Source organism: Oryx dammah, unplaced genomic scaffold, assembly GCF_014754425.2.
Source record: "Oryx dammah isolate SB20612 unplaced genomic scaffold, SCBI_Odam_1.1 HiC_scaffold_12, whole genome shotgun sequence".
NCBI lineage: Eukaryota > Metazoa > Chordata > Mammalia > Artiodactyla > Bovidae > Oryx > Oryx dammah.
In genome coordinates this window covers 28,404,461-28,423,598 of record NW_024070196.1, presented here as the reverse complement: position 1 = coordinate 28,423,598, position 19,138 = coordinate 28,404,461, and the positions used below count along the sequence as shown (strand labels likewise).

At 35.7% G+C, this 19,138-nt stretch overlaps 2 long non-coding RNA genes across 2 annotated transcripts in view; both read left to right on the top strand.

Moving 5' to 3' along the window:
• LOC120870964 overlaps window positions 1-14,638 on the top strand; it is a 40,527-nt gene extending 25,889 nt beyond the window's left edge. The window contains exon 4 of the long non-coding RNA XR_005722906.1: window positions 14,621-14,638. This is a non-coding gene — a long non-coding RNA (uncharacterized LOC120870964). The remainder of the gene's footprint in view (window positions 1-14,620) is intronic.
• Window positions 14,639-14,832: 194 nt separating this feature from the next.
• On the top strand, window positions 14,833-18,715 carry LOC120870968. Its single transcript, XR_005722909.1, has 2 exons — window positions 14,833-16,788; window positions 18,477-18,715. It is a non-coding gene; the product is annotated as an uncharacterized LOC120870968 (long non-coding RNA).
• The last annotated feature ends 423 nt before the right edge of the window (window positions 18,716-19,138 follow it).

Genomic DNA, 19,138 nt, shown 5'->3' with positions numbered 1-19,138 from the left:
TAAATGACTTTGAAGATTAGAATATTTATATATTTCATGTTTAACTTTTATTTTCTTCTCAAAGTTAGGTGAAGAGGAAGCAAATAAGAGTTCAGAGGTTTGAGTAGGGCTGAAGTGTATGAGGCTAATGTTTGTGTGTGTCTGTATATATGTATATACATATATATATGTGTGTGTGTATGTATATGTATGTATATATTATGTCACATCACTGGTGTGGCTGGTTTATGGGTGGATAATTAATATAGATCAGTAATTGTTATTTTACGTGTGCTCTTGCACATTGGATTTAATAATGATCACTGCTCTTCTGGGATTAAAGTTTCTACTCAGTTCTCTAAAAAGGAGCAGCAGAGAATACTGTGTGTTTAATTAGAAAATTTTCTGTAAACTGAAGACACGTTCCAATGAAGAAGGAGAGATTTTTTAAGTGAATAAATTTCAAAATAACTGAAAACTACAGAAAATGATGACACCTGCCACTGAGATTGAACATTTCCCATGTAGATTTGACACATATTAAAAATAAATCCTTATAGACACAGCTGATACCCATCTCTTATCCCTTACCCTTCTTTCCTTCCTTTCTTCCTATCTTTTTCAGTTTTTTTGACTTTCACTATTCTCAAGTTGGTCTATATCATTTCCATAGCATTTTCTTGCCTTTTTAAATGTCTGTATCCATAGAAAATCTTTAAAAAATATTTTTAAAAGTTTAAAAAATGGTATATTCTTCTTATTAAATGGTGAAGAGGTGCTAATATGTTTTTCTAGGGCAAAAGTCAAATATTTTCCAAATTCATATATTTTGCAATTTTTCACAGTTTTATTCTAATAGATAATATCAGAATGTTCCTCAATTGATGAACAATGAAGTGGTTTCTCTTCATTTTTTTAAAGCAATTATATTAATAAAATAATTATTTGTAAAATGCACATAATTAAAAAATCTACTGAAAGGCTTATAGGACTGAATACAATATACCTTTGACCCATTATTTCCCACCAGAGTCTTATTCCATTGGCAACTGCTTTCAGGAATTTTAGTTCCTTTCTTGTTTTCATATTTAAAATACTCGGCGTGTGTTTTGGTAATTCTTTTGAATCATTAAGAAAAGACACAATAGATGATGTATCTCTTCTTTTCTCTAATAGAAATACATTCAGACATAAGCTTTTTGTTGTCAAAGATATCTGAGTCCAAGAGTGCGTGCTAAAAAGGCCAGGATTAGAGGTTTGATGTATATGTTGGCAAGTTATCCTGTGTGGTCCATGAGTATAGATTACAACCCTAACTCTTATAAGCTTTTCACCTGTGTATTCTATCCGTTTGAAACTTCAGAAAATGGGGAGGCAAGGAAAACACCAGAAGCCTGTTGTAAAATTGCTAACAGGGGTAGAAATACGGGACTGAGGAGCTGAAATGATGACCCGTCTATAAAAAGTATAACACACTACTGAGGAATTCTTCTCCAGCTCTAGAAACAAAATTCTTAGCAAAGGACTGAATCAATCCACTGTAGAGACAGTGGTCTTATCACTGGATTTTAGAAAAAATTGCTCACTCTACTGGGTTTTCCTGGTGGCTCATATGGTAAAGAATCTGCCTGCAATGCAGGAGACCCTGGTTTGATCCCTGGATCAGGAAGATCCCCTGGAGAAGGGAATGGCTACCCACTCCAGTATTCTTGCCTGGAGAATCCCATGGACAAGGAGTCTGGTGGGCTGCAGACCATGGGGTCACAAAAAGTCAGACACAATCAGTAACACAATCACTAACACTAAGGCTTGTTTTACTTTGTTATTTAAATTTTGGAGCAAGTGGAAATAAAAAATGATTCAAGATCTATTGTTTAAGAAAAAGTATTCAAAGACTTTCTGAATTAGAGGACATTTGCATTATTGATCTTACATTGTAAAATATTTCCAGGATTGTTATTTAAAAGTGGTAGTTAGTAGCAAAATTTATACTCAGTTCAGTTCAGTTACTCAGTCTGTCCAACTCTTTGTGACCTCATGAATCACAGCATGCCAGGCCTCCCTGTCCATCACCAACTCCCAGAACTTACCCAAACTCACGTCCATCAAGTCAACGATGCCATCCAGCCATCTCATCCTCTGTCGTCCCCTTCTCCTCCTGCCCTCAATCCCTCCCAGCATCAGGGTCTTTTCTAGTGAGTCACTCTTCGCATGAGGTGGCCAAAGTACTGGAGTTTCAGCTTTAGCATCATTCCTTCCAAGGAAAATCCAGGACTGATCTCCTTTAGAATGGACTGGTTGGATCTCCTTGTAGTCCAAGGGACTCTCAAGAGTCTTCTCCAACACCACAGTTCAAAAGCATCAATTCTTCGGGGCTCAGCCTTCTTCACAGTCCAACTCTCACATCCATACATGACTACTGGAAAAACCATAGCCTTGACTAGATGGACCTTTGTTGGCAAAGTAATGTCTTTGCTTTTTGGTTAGCAATATTTAAAAAGAGTTAAGAAGGAAGTAATAATCTTTTTTTAATGGTAAAATAATAATTTATTATCTGTCATTTGTCATTTGTTTCCCTCAGAACCCTGCCTGTATATAGCTCTACGTTAAACAATCTTTTGTGTGTGTGTGTGTGTGTGTGTGTGGTAAGAACAAAGAACATAGGGTCTACTCTCTTAAATTTCTAAGTGTATAATATGTTATTGTTGACTGTAGATACAGTGTGGTACAGCAGACCCTGGAGCTTATTCATCTTGCTAAACTGAAACTTTTTGCTTATTGCTAGTAATTCCCCATTTCTAAATCTCCCAGCACCTGGGTTTTACTCTTTGATCCTATGAAGTTCACTATGTTAGATACCTCATGTAAATGGGACCATATCACGTTTGTCTTTCTGTGACTGATTTAGCATTATTTCACTTAGCATAACGTCCTCAAGGGTCATCCATGTTGTCACATATTGCAGACTTTCCTTCTTTTTAGAAACAGCAAGATGTACAAAAGATTGACTTACCTTTTGAATCTTCTTAGGTCACCTCTGTCCAGTAGAAATTTCTGTGATGTTGGAAAATGTTCTGCGTATGCTCTGCCCTAAATGGTAGCCACTAGCCACGTGACTGGCTGGTGCAAATTTTAATTAATTCAGACTTAAGGTTAAATTGCTAGGTATGGCTGATGTCTACCATATTGAACAGTGAAGTTCTAGGAAAAGTAGCACATAGATAGAGGTATGGCATCTTCTCTTTTCTTTTAAATGTAATTGTGCTTTTTGATCTTTAATGTGTCTGAAAAGATATGAATATAGCTAGCATTCCAGTTGTGAAAGTGGAAAGGAGAAATAAGTTCTAAATGAAGTGTTTTAAGAAAATAATCTATGTGTTGTTTGAGAAATATTTAATACAAAATACACTGCTGGTTTAACACCCTTAAATTACCTGTATATGTGCACATAACTGTACAATATGGTAAAAAATTTGAAATTTTGTATTCATACTGTTATATAATATAAAGATATACTATTAACTTAATACCATTAAATTGTGTGTATCTATACTCATAGGCACATGATGTGTATTATATCTGATAAAGAATATAAAAACTAAAATCAAATCTAAACGATGTATCATTAATGAAAATTAAGGAGTAATTTTAAATTTTGGTGATCTTATGCACATTTATATTCTCTATCAATAAAGAAGAATTCAGAGTAATTAGGGTAGAGGTAAAAACAAGGGGGGTGGGTGACAGAGGGAAAGACCCATGAAACAACTTGGGTCTTCAAGACAGGATGCTGATTAATAAAGCGTGAAGAAAGGATAAAAAGAACAAAACAATCTTGAAATCTGTCCTTTTGAGTATTTTGAGTTAGGATGAACCAGAATTAACAGAGGCCTGTTTCATTAATGAGAACTTAAATTTTTTTTTTTGCTGTGTTCCAAAAATGAAAATGCATTAATTGACCATTGATAGTCTTATAAAGTAAGACCAAAAGGATTGAGGTAGAATTTTCTACAAGGTAAATGATGCACATTGGAGTCAAATGGACGTGGGTACGAATTCCAGCCAACTCTGTTGCTTCCTTGCTGTGAGACTTTAGATTAGTGACCTAACCTTTCTGACACTCAGTTTCCTAATCTGTGGATTGGAGAGAATAAAACAATCACTTCAAAGGCTTTTAGAGATGATGAAATGAAACAATGAATGTCAGGCACTACATTAAATGTTTAATACATAGAGTAAGCCTTCAAACTGTATTAACCACTGATGAAAATATTAAAAGGAATATAAATTAGAAGAAACAGCATTGCGTGTTCCATGTGTTGTATTTCAAGTATGGTGATGAAAATGTGACTTAGAAAATACTTATGGAAAAGAGATACTATCCAAATACAGATGAATGGAGGTATGGGAAACTCCTGAAGGAACAGTGTGAAATTTATGAAATTTGAAGTAAGGAGGTTATTAAAGAAAATGTGAAATTTTTATTATAATTTAAAATCTCAGGAGGAAAGTTATTGAAATGGAGAAAATGATGCTTTAAAAAAAGATTTATGGAGTGGGAAGAAAGCTTGAGTTGATGGGAAGTAGAAATGGAGAAAATACTTACTGTAGAATGCCCAAATGCTTTTAGGCTTTCTGGGAACAAGGCAAAGATAAAATAATCCATCATGATCACTGAGGTTCTCCATAAAAGACCGGTTTGAAGGGTTTTTTCATACACTATAGTATCCCAGTGATAAAAGAAGAAATTTTTAAGACGTGGCAGGAAATAAAAAATCCATAAGACACATATATGCCTTTATTATCTGCTGTATAAAGAGCTTTTTCCTAATTCTCTCCATAGTGTATGGAGAGAGCTCCTTTGCCTTAAATGCGTTTCTCAGAATCTTGTATTTTGGTTTTTATCTATTGAAGCTATCTTGGTCAACAGACTTAATGGAATTTTCTCATTCTTCCTGATTTCTGTGCAGCGTGTGACACTAGTGATCCTTTCTTTCTGCTTGAGATTCATTTCAGAGTTCTACTTCTTTCATTCGTCCTTTGCCATCTCATTGTTTTCTTTTTTCCTGGTCCTCCAAGTATCTCTTCTCTTTGTTTCTGCTGTTAGATCTCTTGTGTTTTACATTCCCCACTATGACCATCTGATCCTCTTCCACACCTGCAACCTTAATTTCTATTCGTATTTCTCTGCTGCTGCTGCTAAGTCACTTCAGTCGTGTCTGACTCTGTGTGATCCCATAGACGGCAGCCCACCAGGCTCCCCTGTCCATGGGATTCTCCAGGCAAGAACACTGGAGTGGGTTGCCATTTCCTTCTCCAATGCATGAAAGTGAAAAGTCAAAGGGAAGTCGCTCAGTCATGTCCGACTCTTCGTGACCCCATGGACTGCAGCCTACCAGTCTCCTCCATCCATGGGATTTTCCAGGCAAGCGTACTGGACTGGGGTGCCATTGCCTTCTCTAATTTATTTCTAATATATTTCTCTAATATATGTATATCTGTGCCTAACTTTTCTCCAGAGTGCTAGTCCTACATTCTTAGTAAAGCTAGTGTGCATATGGATATCCTGACAGCAAGTCAAACTTAACATTCCTGAAACTGACATCAATTTCCAGGTTTTGGTTGAGCATCTCTATCTAAAGTTGCCCCATTATCTTCTAAATCAAGCAGACAGGAAACTTTTGCCATCTTTGTTGCATCTCTCTCGCTTATTACGTACCATTAGTTGCCACTTCTTGTAACCTTGCAGAGTTTTGCTATTTAGCAACTGTGAAGTAGTGTGAATGACCACTGAATGGAATTGCTATATACTGAACCAAACAGCAAATAGTGACTAGCAGGTCCATTAGAACCCTAAGCATTCCCTGATAGTAGGTCAATCACTTGAGGGGATAAGTATTGGAAATAAAACTTGGCTGGACCATTAAAGTAGAAAGTTATGGAAGACAGAGAGAGGACAGAGCCCCGGTCCAGGAAACTAGGCGTCCACATAATCTCCAGCCTCTAGACAACTGCAGTGCTTGCGCATGCCTCTCAGAATAGGGTCCTCTGTGTAGCTTTGTTAGAGTTCTCTGGATAGCAGTGTCTCTGTAAATATTTTTGAATAACTTAACAGACTCTCAGTACTATTTGGATATGAATAGGATAAGAGGAAAACATTCAATTAAAAAGTTACAGATATGATTTCTTTAATTTTATCCCACCCCCACTATAAAACATTTGAAAGGAAGTGATTTAGAGAGCAAGCTGGGCCTCGTGAGTAGCCCAAATAACATATAGTGTAGTGCAGTATTTCATCACCTCCCTACTTTTTATAATTAGTGACTGCATTTTGTCAGCTGTTTTCCTAAACCATACTTCCTGGCATCTCAAGGTTACATTTTGGTCATTTGTTTTTTTGAACTGCCTGTCCTTCCCCAATGGGTTGATAACAATATAGAAAGGCCCATTTGTGCAGTGTCCTTTTTTTTTTTTAAGTAAAGTAAATGAATTTTTGCATGTTGCCTTACTGACAAGTTTGTAAATTGCCAATCTTTGCTCTTTTTTCTCCCTCCTAATTTTTCATGGTAGTAATTAAGGACTGTAAATTTCAGTTTATCACTTGTGTTAGGAATAGTAGCATAAATCATAGTAATAGCACCGTTTATTTCAGTAATGCCAGCCTGCCTGCAAATCACTTGTAAATTGGTTCCATGGATGTACCTCTATCAAATTAATCAGAAACCACCTACTTACATTTCCTGAGCTTATTTCAAAGGCCTAGTAACAGTGAAGAAGAAAGACCATTGCTGACCTTTCCATTTTTATTTATTTGTGAATTCTGAATGGCTCGTGCATGTATTTTCATTTTGAATCTTGGCGAACATCTAACTGAGCTTTTTATATAGTGCTTTTTTTTTTTTTTAATCGTGGGTTGGGATTTGTGCCCCAAGTAATTTACTTGCCAGATGGTCATACTGTGGTTTATACAGTCATAATAATGTTTGATTGGACATAAAATTGTTAACCATTAAAGAATTTGTGAGAAGTAATATTTTTCTGCTGGAAAAAGATTTTTCAATTGAGCATAATTGTTTTCAACTTTGGGAAGCAGTACCTTATGTTTGTCCCCTAGTACCTAAGAAGGTGGTATCAGTGTGTTGTTCTGAATTTGGAGGGAAAAAAAATCTTTCCTTATGTGTTTTCCTTATACTCCTGCTTATGCTTTCTGGACAATAGCTAAGACAACTCCAGTTCACATGAGGCTGCCTCCAGTGTACTGTTTACCTAACATGCTGAGTTCTATCCTGGATATGGTGTCTTCTTTGGGAATCTCCTGATGTACATTATTCATGTCCAGCTTACTTCTTATTTATTGATACTGCCCTAAGAGGAGAAAGAGAAGTTTAAATTTAGCAATAGCTTATTCTTACCCTAAGTCAAACGTTCTTAGTGGAAAAAATACAAGTTATTTATTTTAATTTTACATTTGGAATTACAAGGATGAGATAAAATCAAGTTCTAGGGCTCAGATAATAAAAATATAATAATAAACATGATCTATAACTTTATATGCATACTTTCCTTCTATTTCTGCTCTGATATATAACTTGGTTTTGAGAAATTATTATCTGTATGCAGATTCAATATTTCAGTGAGTTTTTTATTGTAGAGTCTAAGGTTAGCATAAGAAATCAAAAATAAGTATAGAGATCTTAACTTTCATAAACAGTTTGCTTTTGCATCTAATTTAAAAGATAATGACAAATTTCCTATGAATTCTTACAGTTTTAGTATCTAGTTTTAATCTCTGTGTATTTTCCACTCTAGTTTTTACTGTTAAATAGTCTATATTGAAGATTTCACACTTGGGAAGTTGGAATAATCTTTAAAGCAAATCCACTTGCTATTTTTTCTCTTCTCCTTGGATGAACATGTAATTGGCAATACTTTACTTCAAAGAATTTCTTTTATTAGAAAAAGAAGAGAGAGAAGCAACAGATGGCCTTGAATCTTGCTATTCTCTAAAGGAAATTAAATAAATAAATATTTTATTTCTATATAGTAAAATCAGAAAGCCCAGAGTGAGTTTGATACATTTCGAAATACTGTTAAATAATTCTTTCAGTAACTATTTTATCATTTAGTCCTATGTATGTACATATGCAGTAATTCTCATGGGGAAAAAAATCTTTGGAGAGCAGTGGATTAAAATATCAGAATATTAAGTAGAGATTTTAAAGAGTGACAATTATAATTATTGTGAATTCTTTCGTGTGTGTGGAAGAAGCTAGTATTGAAAGCATCTGAGAGCACACCCACGAAATAGAGATTTGCCACCTATAGATCCATATATTAAAACTATATTTGTAAATTTATTTATAAATATATATGATTAAAGCACATTTCATTGTCTAGTTTCTCAGTAACCCACTTTGTCATATAAGTGTGAGAGAGAATAAATGAAAATAATTTAGCCACAGGAAATTCTTTTAGCCTGTTAGATTTACTTTATTTATGAGACTTTAAGATATTTCAGTGTTGCTTCTTAAAGATAAACCCAATAAAATTAAATCTTGAAAGCCATCACATTTAACAATAAACCAGTGATTAACTGATAAGTTCTCAAAGATGGTGAAATAATGATCTTTCCTTCTATTCCTTTCACCTCTATTCTCTTCTAAAATAAATCATTTCCAGACTGTCAACAAGCATGAGAAATTTCTAACTAAAGCCCTTTCTCTCTCGAAGATACTGAAAAGAGAGGCTTAAAGTGAAAAGTGCCATAACTACAATAGTAAGTGCATTCTACCAAGAATAAATAAAAATTGCAAAGCTTGACAGTGAAGAGAACAGAGGGGAATTCAAGTGACTAAACCTCAAATAAAGGATTATCCTTGTTTGTGAGGAATCTGTTCCAGTAAGAAATCAATCTAGAAACCTCTGCATACAAAAAGAGCTGGGCAGTTTTCTGAGCTATAGGGAAACTGCCACTGAGACCAGTCATCCTAACTGGACACTGATCTGCCTACAAGTCTTCAGGTTCCAGCAACAGACATCTGCCTTGGCCTTGACAGTTATTAGGCCTTAGGTCTATTTATTTAGACAGCAGCTGTCCTAAATCAATGACACTCACACAGTGATTAAAATAAATTTGGTACTATATTTTTTTACAGCTCTATTAACTTTACCATTTGACTTTCTGTTTTGTAAAAGGGGCAAAATGAAAATTGAGAACTGTGTGTATACTGTTTAAGTGCATGCCAACCAGATTAAAATCCCATCAGCAGATGTAGAGATAACTGAATCAAAGTGACAGATTTAACACTGCTGTCTGTTTATGTGTCAGATAGAGTTAAATGTTTTGCTGAATTCTTAAAATGGTTTGGCTCTGTAGTATCTAGCATAATCAACACTGAAAACTGGAGCACGATTTTGTCTTACTATGTGGAAAAAGTCTATGTGCACTTGATCAAGAAAATTGCTATTGAAAGTGGTATGTAAAAAATGGGTTTGATTAATGAAAACAAAGTTGGCTATTTGAATATATTTGTTAGGCAGAAATGAAATCATTAATTCATTTATTTACCAGACTTTCGCTGAGAACTTTTTATGGGTCAGATTCTGTTAGGGACGGAAGAGAAAAAGTCAAATAACATGTCGTCTCTGCTCTTTTGGAGCTTTTGCTACAGTGACGTGTATCCACTTTTTCAAAATGTTTTGGTAATTTAATTAATATTGATTGGATTTCTTAAAAACAAGTTTTCTCTGAATTTTTTTTTGAGGGTATATGTTTTCTTTATATCTACTTTAAATATCTCTTCTTTTGTTTTGGAATAAAAATAGAGCAAAACAACAGAACAGAAAATAAAACAAACAACACCAAGCCATGCTACTACACTGAGAGTCTACAAAGTAAGGAATCCCACTAGCTTGGAAAGGAAGAGCAACTTTTTTCTTCTATATTAAAGACTGTACCTTTTCTTTGAGGATGGTTCTTTATGTTAGAAGTTCATTGATATATAAGTATCACCTGCAAAATCTGCTGTATTGTTTAACGCATTTCACATTTTTAGTTGCAGATTTATGCAGTTTTTACAGGCTTCCCAGGTGACTCCCAGTGGTAAAGTGTCTACCTACCAATGCAGGAGATGTGGGTTTGATCCTTGAGTGGAGAAGATCCCCTGGAGGAAGAAATGGCAACCCATTCCAGTATGCATGCCTGCGAAATCCCATGCGTAGAGGTGCCTGGCAGTCTACAGTTCATAGGGTCGCCAAGGGGTGAGATATGACTCAGTGATTAAACAACAACAATACAGTTTTGTAGGACACTATTATGCAGGTTTAAATAAAAAGAATTTGATGTCTTTATGAGAACCATTACAATCCTTCCCAAATTATAAACACTACTTTTTGAGGAAAGAAAATAGGCCATTAAACTGCACTGAAATCATCAATGTCAAATTTCAACTTTGCTGGCTTGGGTTTACCTGTATTTAGTATTATGAGTTCTACTCTGACTGAACACCCCTGACATCATATATGGGGTTTGACAAATATGAGGATTCACAGGCTAATTCAGTTATTCAAATAATATTTTGTGAGTATTTACCACGTACATGGTATTATTCTTGCGACTGGGGTTATATGTGTGAACAGGAGTCTAAGCTCTTATCTTCAATGAGCTCATATTCCAGGGAAAGTCCTGACTAGCAAAGAGTTCAAGTTCATTAGAAATTCCTAATGATTCTGTCCCACAGAATGAGTTATCTGTCTTCAGGAAATAAAACACTGCAGTGTTAGGACTTAGTATCTCATACATTTACTCTTTTAACTTATGCTTAGAGTGCACCTACTGTGTCCAAGGCTATATTCTAGGCATTGGATCCTCTCTTAATATTCAGATTTAGGAGATCTTGAATGTCTCCTATGAACTTGTATTTTTATAATTACCTTACAATCAGACAGTTTTTTTTTAATGACCACTTTAATCAGTTCATTTCGAATGTAAATAATCTTAGCTAGGATTATAGTAAGAGCTATGTGGCAGAAAATTCTTAGTGGGAAGCAACAGCTAGTACACTATGATGATGCCTTCTATTATATGTTGATAATTGATTAAAAAAAAAAAAACTGTTGTATGTATTTTCCTTTTTTAGCCATGCCACTGGGCTTGCAGGATTTAAGTTCCCCAACCAGGGATCGAACCCTGGGCTCCTGGCAGTAGAAGCATGGAGTTCAAACCACACTGGGCTGCCAGGGAATTCCTTATTGTAATCTTAATCAAGCAAAGTTGATGGCCAAGATGGTATTTCAGGGGGAATACTGGAGATCTTTACTGATTTTCTTGCTGAAATGATAATTCCCTCCTTAAAAAGAAACTGCAGGAATGCTTCCGTTTGCATCTCTGGTTCTACTCAGATGCTTAAACAAGGACTTCCTTGAAATTATAGAAATGGTCACCATATACCTTGAAGAGATTGGCCTGAAATATTTTTGAGGACCAGATTTTAATGTGGTTTCTGAATCAAGTTTAAATTTTTCCAATTAAAAAAATCAAACCATAGTTTGATCAAACCATAGTTTTTCAGTAGGAAAAACTAGGGTTTGAGAGGGTAGGTGGCAAGCTGATGATGTTGAGGTTTGGGATATCAAGGGAATGCCTTTGTGATAGCATATAAATAGTACATTGGTTCCCTCTTCCAGCTAGTAGATGGAATCTTTAGCTTCACCACTCAGAGCAAAATTTAAAGAATTTAGCAGCAGACTATCTAAATATTGGGGGGTAGCACAAGGGACAAGCGGGGGAAGAGCACAGAAATGTCTACCTCAATCTATAAGTGTCTTCACAGTTTTTCTTAGAATCTTGCCTTCTGCCTAATATAACAGGAAGATCACTTGAAAGAGTCTCTTTGGGAAGCAAGAAAGATGATACTGTGAACAATTAAGGATGTTAAATCAACCACAGTCATGTGGTTTTCCCTGTGAATAGATACTTCAGTTCAGTTGCTCAGTCATGTCTGACTCTTTGCGACCCCATGGACAGAAGCAGGCCAGTCTTCCCTGTCCATCACTAACTCCTGGAGACGCTCAAACTCATGTCCATCTAGTCGGTGATGCCATCCAACCATCTCATCCTCTGTCATCCTTCTCCTGCCTTCAATCTCTCCCAGCATCAAGGTCTTTTCCAATGAGTCAGTTCTTTGCATCAGGTGGCCAAAGTATTGGAATTTCAGCTTCAATATCAGTCCTTCCAATGAATATTCAGGGCTGATTTCCTTTAGGATTGAGTGGTTGGATCTCCTTGCAGTCCAAGGGACTCTCAAGAGTTTTCTCCAACACCACAGTTCAAAAGCATCAATTCTTCGGCACTCAGCTTTCTTTATGGTCCAACTCTCACTTCCATACATGAATACTGGAAAAATCATAGTTTTGACTAGATGGACCTTTGTTGGGAAAGTAATGTTTCTGGTTTTAGTATACTGTCCAGGTTGGTCATAGCTTTTCTTCCAAAGAGCAAGCATCTTTCAATTTCATGGCTGCAGTTACCATCTGCAGTGATTTTGGAGCTCAAAAATATGAAGTCTCTCACTGTTTCCATTGTTTCCCCATCTATTTGCCATGAAGTGATGGGACCAGATCCCATCATCTTAGTTTTCTGAATGTTGAGTTTTAAGCGTTTTTTCTCTCTCTTCTCTCACTTTCATCAAGAGGCTCTGTAGTTCTTCTTTTTTGCCATAAGGGTGGTGTCATTTGCTTACCTGAGGTTATTGATATTTCTCCCAGCAATCTTGATTCCAGCTTGTGCTTCATCCAGCCTGGCATTTCACGTGATGTACTCTGCACAGAAGTTAAATAAGCAGAGTGACAACATACAGCCTTGACATACTTCTTTCCTGATTTGGAACCATGTTATTCCAAATGATGTCCAGTTCTAACTGTTGCTTCTTGACCTACATATAGGTTTCTCAAGAGGCAGGTCAGGTGGTCTGGTATTCCCATCTCCTGAAGAATTTTCCACACTTGTGATCCATACAGTCAAAGGCTTTGGCGTAGGCAATAGAGCAGACGTGGATTTTTTTCTGGAAAACTCTCTTGCTTTTTTGATGATCCACTAGATATTGGCAATTTGAGCTCTGGTTCCTCTGCCTTTTCTAAATCCAGCTTGAACATCTGGAAGTTCACAGTTCACATCCTGTTGAAGCCTGGCTTGGAGAATTTTGAGCATTACTTTGCTAGTGTGTAAGAAGAGTGCAATTGTGTGGTACTTTGAACATTTTTTGGCATTGCCTTTCTTTGGGATTGGAATGAAAACTGACCTTTTCCAGTCCTGTGGCCACTGCTGAGTTTTCCAAATTTGCTGGCATACTGAGTGCAGCACTTTAAGAGCATCATCTTTTAGGATTTGAGATAGCTCAACTGGAATTCAGTTACCTCCAGCAGCTTTGTTTGTAGTGATGGTATGATCTTAGCCATAGTCAGCGCCCAGTCTTGTTTTTGCTGACTGTATAGTGCTTCTCCATCTTCAGCTGCCAAGAATATAATCAGTCTGATTTTGGTATTGATCATCTGGTGATGTCCATTTGTAGAGTTGTCTCTTGTGTTGTTGGAAGATGGTGTTTGCTATGACCAGTATGTTCTCTTGGCTAATATCTGTTAGCCTTTGCCTTGCTTCATTTTGTATTTCAAGGCCCATCTTGCCTGTTATTCCAGGTATCTCTTGACTTCCTGCTTTTGCATTCCAGTCCTCTGTGAGGAAAAGGATATCTTTTTTGGTGCTAGTTCTAGAAGGTTTCGTAGGTCATCATAGAACCATTCAGCTTCAGCTTCTTTGGCATTTGTGGTTAGGCCATAGACTTGAATTACTGTGATATCGAATGGTTTCCCTTGGAAATGAACAGAAATCTTTCTGTCATTTTTGAGATTGTACCCAAGTACTGCATTTTGGATTCTTTTGTTGACTATGAGAGCTACTCCATTTCTTCTAAGGGATTCTTGGCCACATTAATAGGTATAATGGTCATCTGAATTAAATTCACCCATTCCAGACCATTTTAGTTCACCAGTTCTGAAAATGTCAATGTTCAATGTTGCCAGTCTTTTGTTTGACCACTTCAGCTTCTAAGATACTTCAATATATTCATTTATTATTTGGCCTAATGCTCATTAGTCATTCTACAAATGTTCAGTATTGTTAAGTGTTAACTGTGCTAGACAATGGGAACATGCTGGTGTACAGGGTAGACTTCCTCTTTGACCTCTTAGAATTATATTTTTCTCATACAGAAGGGAATAACAGATGATAAATAAAAAGTTTGTTCAGCTGAACAGTGGTTTACTGGTGTAGTCTGAGTTCTACACATTAATTTGTTTTTCTGTAATACTTGCAGAAAATAAAAAATGGCATCCTGTTCTTCTCTTAGTAAATGGTAAAGAATCTCTTCTATGAATGTAGCTAAAATGTCAGCTCTGTGAGGGCAGGGACTTTGTTTTGTTGGCACCATATGCCCAGTTCCTTGAAAAGATTTACTGCATGGCAGGCACTTATTAAATACTCACTGTATGACAATCAGAAGCTTGATAAAGTCAGGAATTAATTTAAGCTCCTTGATACAGAAGCAGGTGGAGTGAGAAGAATAATGGTATTCTATTTGGATCCTAGGGGATTCCCCAGTGGCTCCCCCAGTGGCTCCCCCAGTGGCTCAGGGGTAAAAATCCACTTGCAGTGCAAGAGACGTGGGTTTGATCCCTGGGTCAGGAAGACCTCCTGGAGAAGGAAATGGCCACCCACTCCAGCCTTCTCGCCTGGGAAATCCTATGGACAGAGAAGCCTGGCAGTCTACAGTTCCTGGAGTTTCAGAGTCAGACAAAACTGAATAACGCAACAACAGTTTAGATCCTAAGATTTGTTGGTGTTCAGTGGGCTCAGATCTTTATAAAAAATATATATTTTTAAATGACTTTTGGAAAAATGACATCCCAAACAGTTAAAGCTTGGTTCTTACGGTAACACTTCTCATCTTCAAATGAATCAAGAAATTACAGTCATAATGGAGAACTTACAGAAATTTCTGTTTCAAAAGGAAGTCAGACAAGTTACTTGAGATTGTCCTAGTAGAAGAATAATATATTGAATTCCAATAATTTCACAGTGGACCCTTGATCTTAAATGTTCTCCTTAAAAAAAATTCTGAAAGGGAGACAACTATTGGCAGCTCTGTGGAGTTACAATAGAGCCAATTCCAGAGGGGTAAAATTCCTCACATACTTTCTTCTGCAGATTCAAAATAGATTGTCAAGGGAAATCACTATGACCAGCGGATTGTGTTTATCAGACACCATAAATTTTGGTTTATGGATCTCTTCATAGAAATTGTCAGTTGTCCTGTGAACAACATTGTTACAGCAGTTCCCTGAAGAGTTTTTTTTTTTAATTGAATTGTCTTGATCTCTGAGGGAATGGAGTTGGAAAGCAGAGAAGATAATTTGGCTCTTGACTATCACTGTTTTCCAAATGGGTAATTTTTAAAATAGGATTGTCAGTGATTCTGGCTGACTTAAGTTAATATTAGATTCTTCATTAAGAGTTGACAGGAACTGTCTGGAAACAAAGGAAGTCTATGGAGAGATAATCTGTGTTAAAAAGGAATCCAATGTTCTCTATTTGGGACATGGATTGTTTCCAAAGCCTATCTCTATTTTGCCTTTTCCCTGTTAAAAGATTATATTAATACTCATTAATGAGATGAACCATTTAAAAAGGTAAAAATTGATGTCAGTAGAAAATTACTAAAAATTACAAAACTGATAAAATAGTTGTTGATGAATGCATTATAATAGCCAATATAATAAATATAATCCGTTTCTGAAATAGTGACAAAGAATGAAATGACTAACTCAAACAGGTAGGGGCATATAAAATCCATTAGAGGTTATCTCCGTGATTCAGGTCAGGTTCATTTGGGTATGGTGACTGCTACAGATCTCCATTGTCTAGGTTTGCCTGCCAGGGATTTATGTAGATATTAACAACTAAAATAAAGATAGAGCTAATGAGCAAACAAAGTAGTTTCCCTTACTTTTCCTTAGAACTCCAAGCATGAAGTACCAATACCTAGGTCATCAGTATCATTATGCCCTTATAAAAATCAGTTGTTTGTACAATATGATCTGACATTTTATATATTAGTGAAAGTGAAAGTGTTAGTTGCTCAGTGGTCCCCTGACTCTTTGCGACCCCATGGACTATAGCCTACCATGGAATTTTCATGGAAATTTCCATGGAATTTCCCAGACATGAATACTGGAGTGGGTTGCCATTTCCTTCACCAGAAGATTTTCCCGACCCAGGGATCAAAGCCAGGTTTCCTACACTGCAGGCAGATTCTTTATCATCTGAGCCACCAGGGAAGCCAATAACAGACAATAAATATTTTCAACTTTTTATAAATAATAAAACTGTGAACGGGGTGAATACTCAATGGCATTACTAATGGGTTTTCAACTTAGGAGCCATGAGTTACAAGCTTGCCTTATAAAAAGCATGTCATTTTTGTCTAATTTAAACTTAGGTTCTATTTGTTTAATACATTAAATCTGCCAGTTGAAAATTATTGCTTTTTTGATTATTAACTCCAAACTATGAAAGAAAGAGCTGAGTTTACAATTTAAAATCAGTGCTACCAGGAAGCAGTGGAATGGGATTCTATTTCTTCCTTGGGAATATTTTCCACCTGGTATGGATAAAATGAATTCATATGCAATTCATGGATCAGGAATTAGAAGATTCAATACCACATGAAGAAATTGAGGATGGGCAAGGCCTAACTTGTGAGTATGCAAATAATTTGATTATGTATTTACTTTCAGGTTTTATTTTTAATGAATTGTGAGAGGGAGATACGAGCTTTAACTACAACTCCTTAAGTTTTTTTTTTAATATGCCAGAAGGATTTTCATTGCATTTCTGGTGATTAAAATAAGTAGCTCTATTCACATATACTGAGATTTTTTTCCAAATTTATTTAAAAACATTTTCTGGTTTATACTATGAGAGCTAATTGGAACTAAAAATGCCAAGGAACAATTTTAAATTATCTAGGCTTTCTAAATTATAGAATTAAATCTAACAAGTAACCTTGATGTTTTATTTTATGTTTTATAATATATTTATAAACATATATAATATGTTTATATTGTTTTCTCAACCCTCCACAAGGGAAGCCCAACCCTTCATAACTCCAACCCAATGCTAAATATGGTTTACTTTTTGCAAATATTCCCTGTGTATTATGTTTTATAGATATTTGAAATTTTTGGTTTGATATCTGCTCATTTCATATGCTACACATTTCAGGGGAAAGATGCTTTAAACATTCATCATTTTTTCACAGTGCCTAAAATTTAAAAACTATACATACATGTAAAATTATAAATATTCAAGTATGTGTAGTATAATATGTATTGTCTTTTTGTGTTCTTTATGTATAACACAATTGAATTATTTTTAGCATTTTTGCTTGACCTGCTTTTTATACTTTAACAACTCCATTATATGCTTCAACTCCCACCTAATTGGAAGTGAATCTACATAGCAGTCAACTTGAGTCAACTTCCTTCAGGCTGTGCTAGGCACTCTACAGGACTGTAAGATTTCTGTTTGCTTTTATGAATGATAATAGTCACATTGCCGCTGGTAGTGAAAGCTTGCATACTTTGATAGTACATAGGTAAAGCTCATTCTACAGGAGTGTTGTAGGAATGAAACTATTGGATTGGCCAAAAAGTCCATTCGGGTTTTCCATATGGTATGAAAAACCTGAACAAAGTTTTTGGCCAACCCAATGCTTAATTAGTATACAGTATGTCTGTGTGAGTTGAGTGAAGGTGTTTTGTAGTAACCAGGGATTCACAGAAACTGCCAATAAGACATGAGAGGATACCTTTGTTGTTGCATGGTAAACCTCAGATTCAGACTATCCTGACATATCTTAAAATGTGAATGCAACAAACTGATCATATAAAATTTTTTAGGTGAGATTTGAATTTTTAAAAAAGTATGTATATAATCATTAATTAGCATAGAAATAATGATTTCTTACTCCTCAATGAATACAGTAGCAAGTTCTATACATGTATACATGAGAAAAATATTTTAAAAAGATCTAATTCATTATTATATCATTTAAAAATAATATAACCAATATATTAATGAACAGTTTTAAATTAGTTTATTTTAATTGGAGGCTAATTACAATATTTTAGTGGTTTTTGCCATATACTGACATGAATCAGCCATGGGTGCACATGTGTCCCCCATCCTGAACCCCTCCCCGCCCCCCATCCCACCCCTCAGGGTTGTCCCAGTGCACTGGCTTTGAGTGCCCTGTCTCATGAATCGAACTTGAACTGGTGGTCTTGTGTGCATTTTTCTTTAAATTTTATTTAATGAATAATAAAAACATGGTGATGTCTTTAAAACTTAAGATTTGGCTTTTTCTTTTCTATGTGACCTGAAGCCATTGCCTAGAGTATTTTAAAACTTTTAACCTGAAGTGGATTATGGGAGATGACTGGGGAGCAGCCAGACTCGGAGCTGTGGAAAGAGCTTTCCTGTGATCCTTTACCTTCTGACAACACTGGTTATAACTCATGAAGAAAGGCACTTAACACTCCATGTACCACCACCTTTTGGCCTCAGCTGGACAGCTGAAGTAAAATCATTGTCTGCTACCACTGTAAATGTTCCAACAACATGCCAGAAATAAATCATTTAATTGAACACGGCTTTTATGCTTTATCTTTTACTAATAATGATTTTTTTAAAAATAAATGATAAGAGAAAATAATTGTTTGGATATTTCTTTCCCATCAACTCATCCTTCCTGGTGTTCCCTGAAATAGAGCTTTTGAAAATTAAGACAGATTATGATATGTTTCTGTTAAAATGCCAGTCATACATTGCATAGTGCTGAGACCTGAAGTAGAAAAATGAACTGCTGCAAATTTTGCCCTTAAGGAAAATAGTGCTTTTCTCAGTGCTTTGAAAATACTTCTCAGTGTTACACTTTAATATATTATTTATTTTCTAAATATGGCAATTTTCTTGTAGGGATGGCATTGCAGGTCATCTGTCAGAATAAATGCTAACCTAGCCTAAAATACTCTGAGAAATATTGGT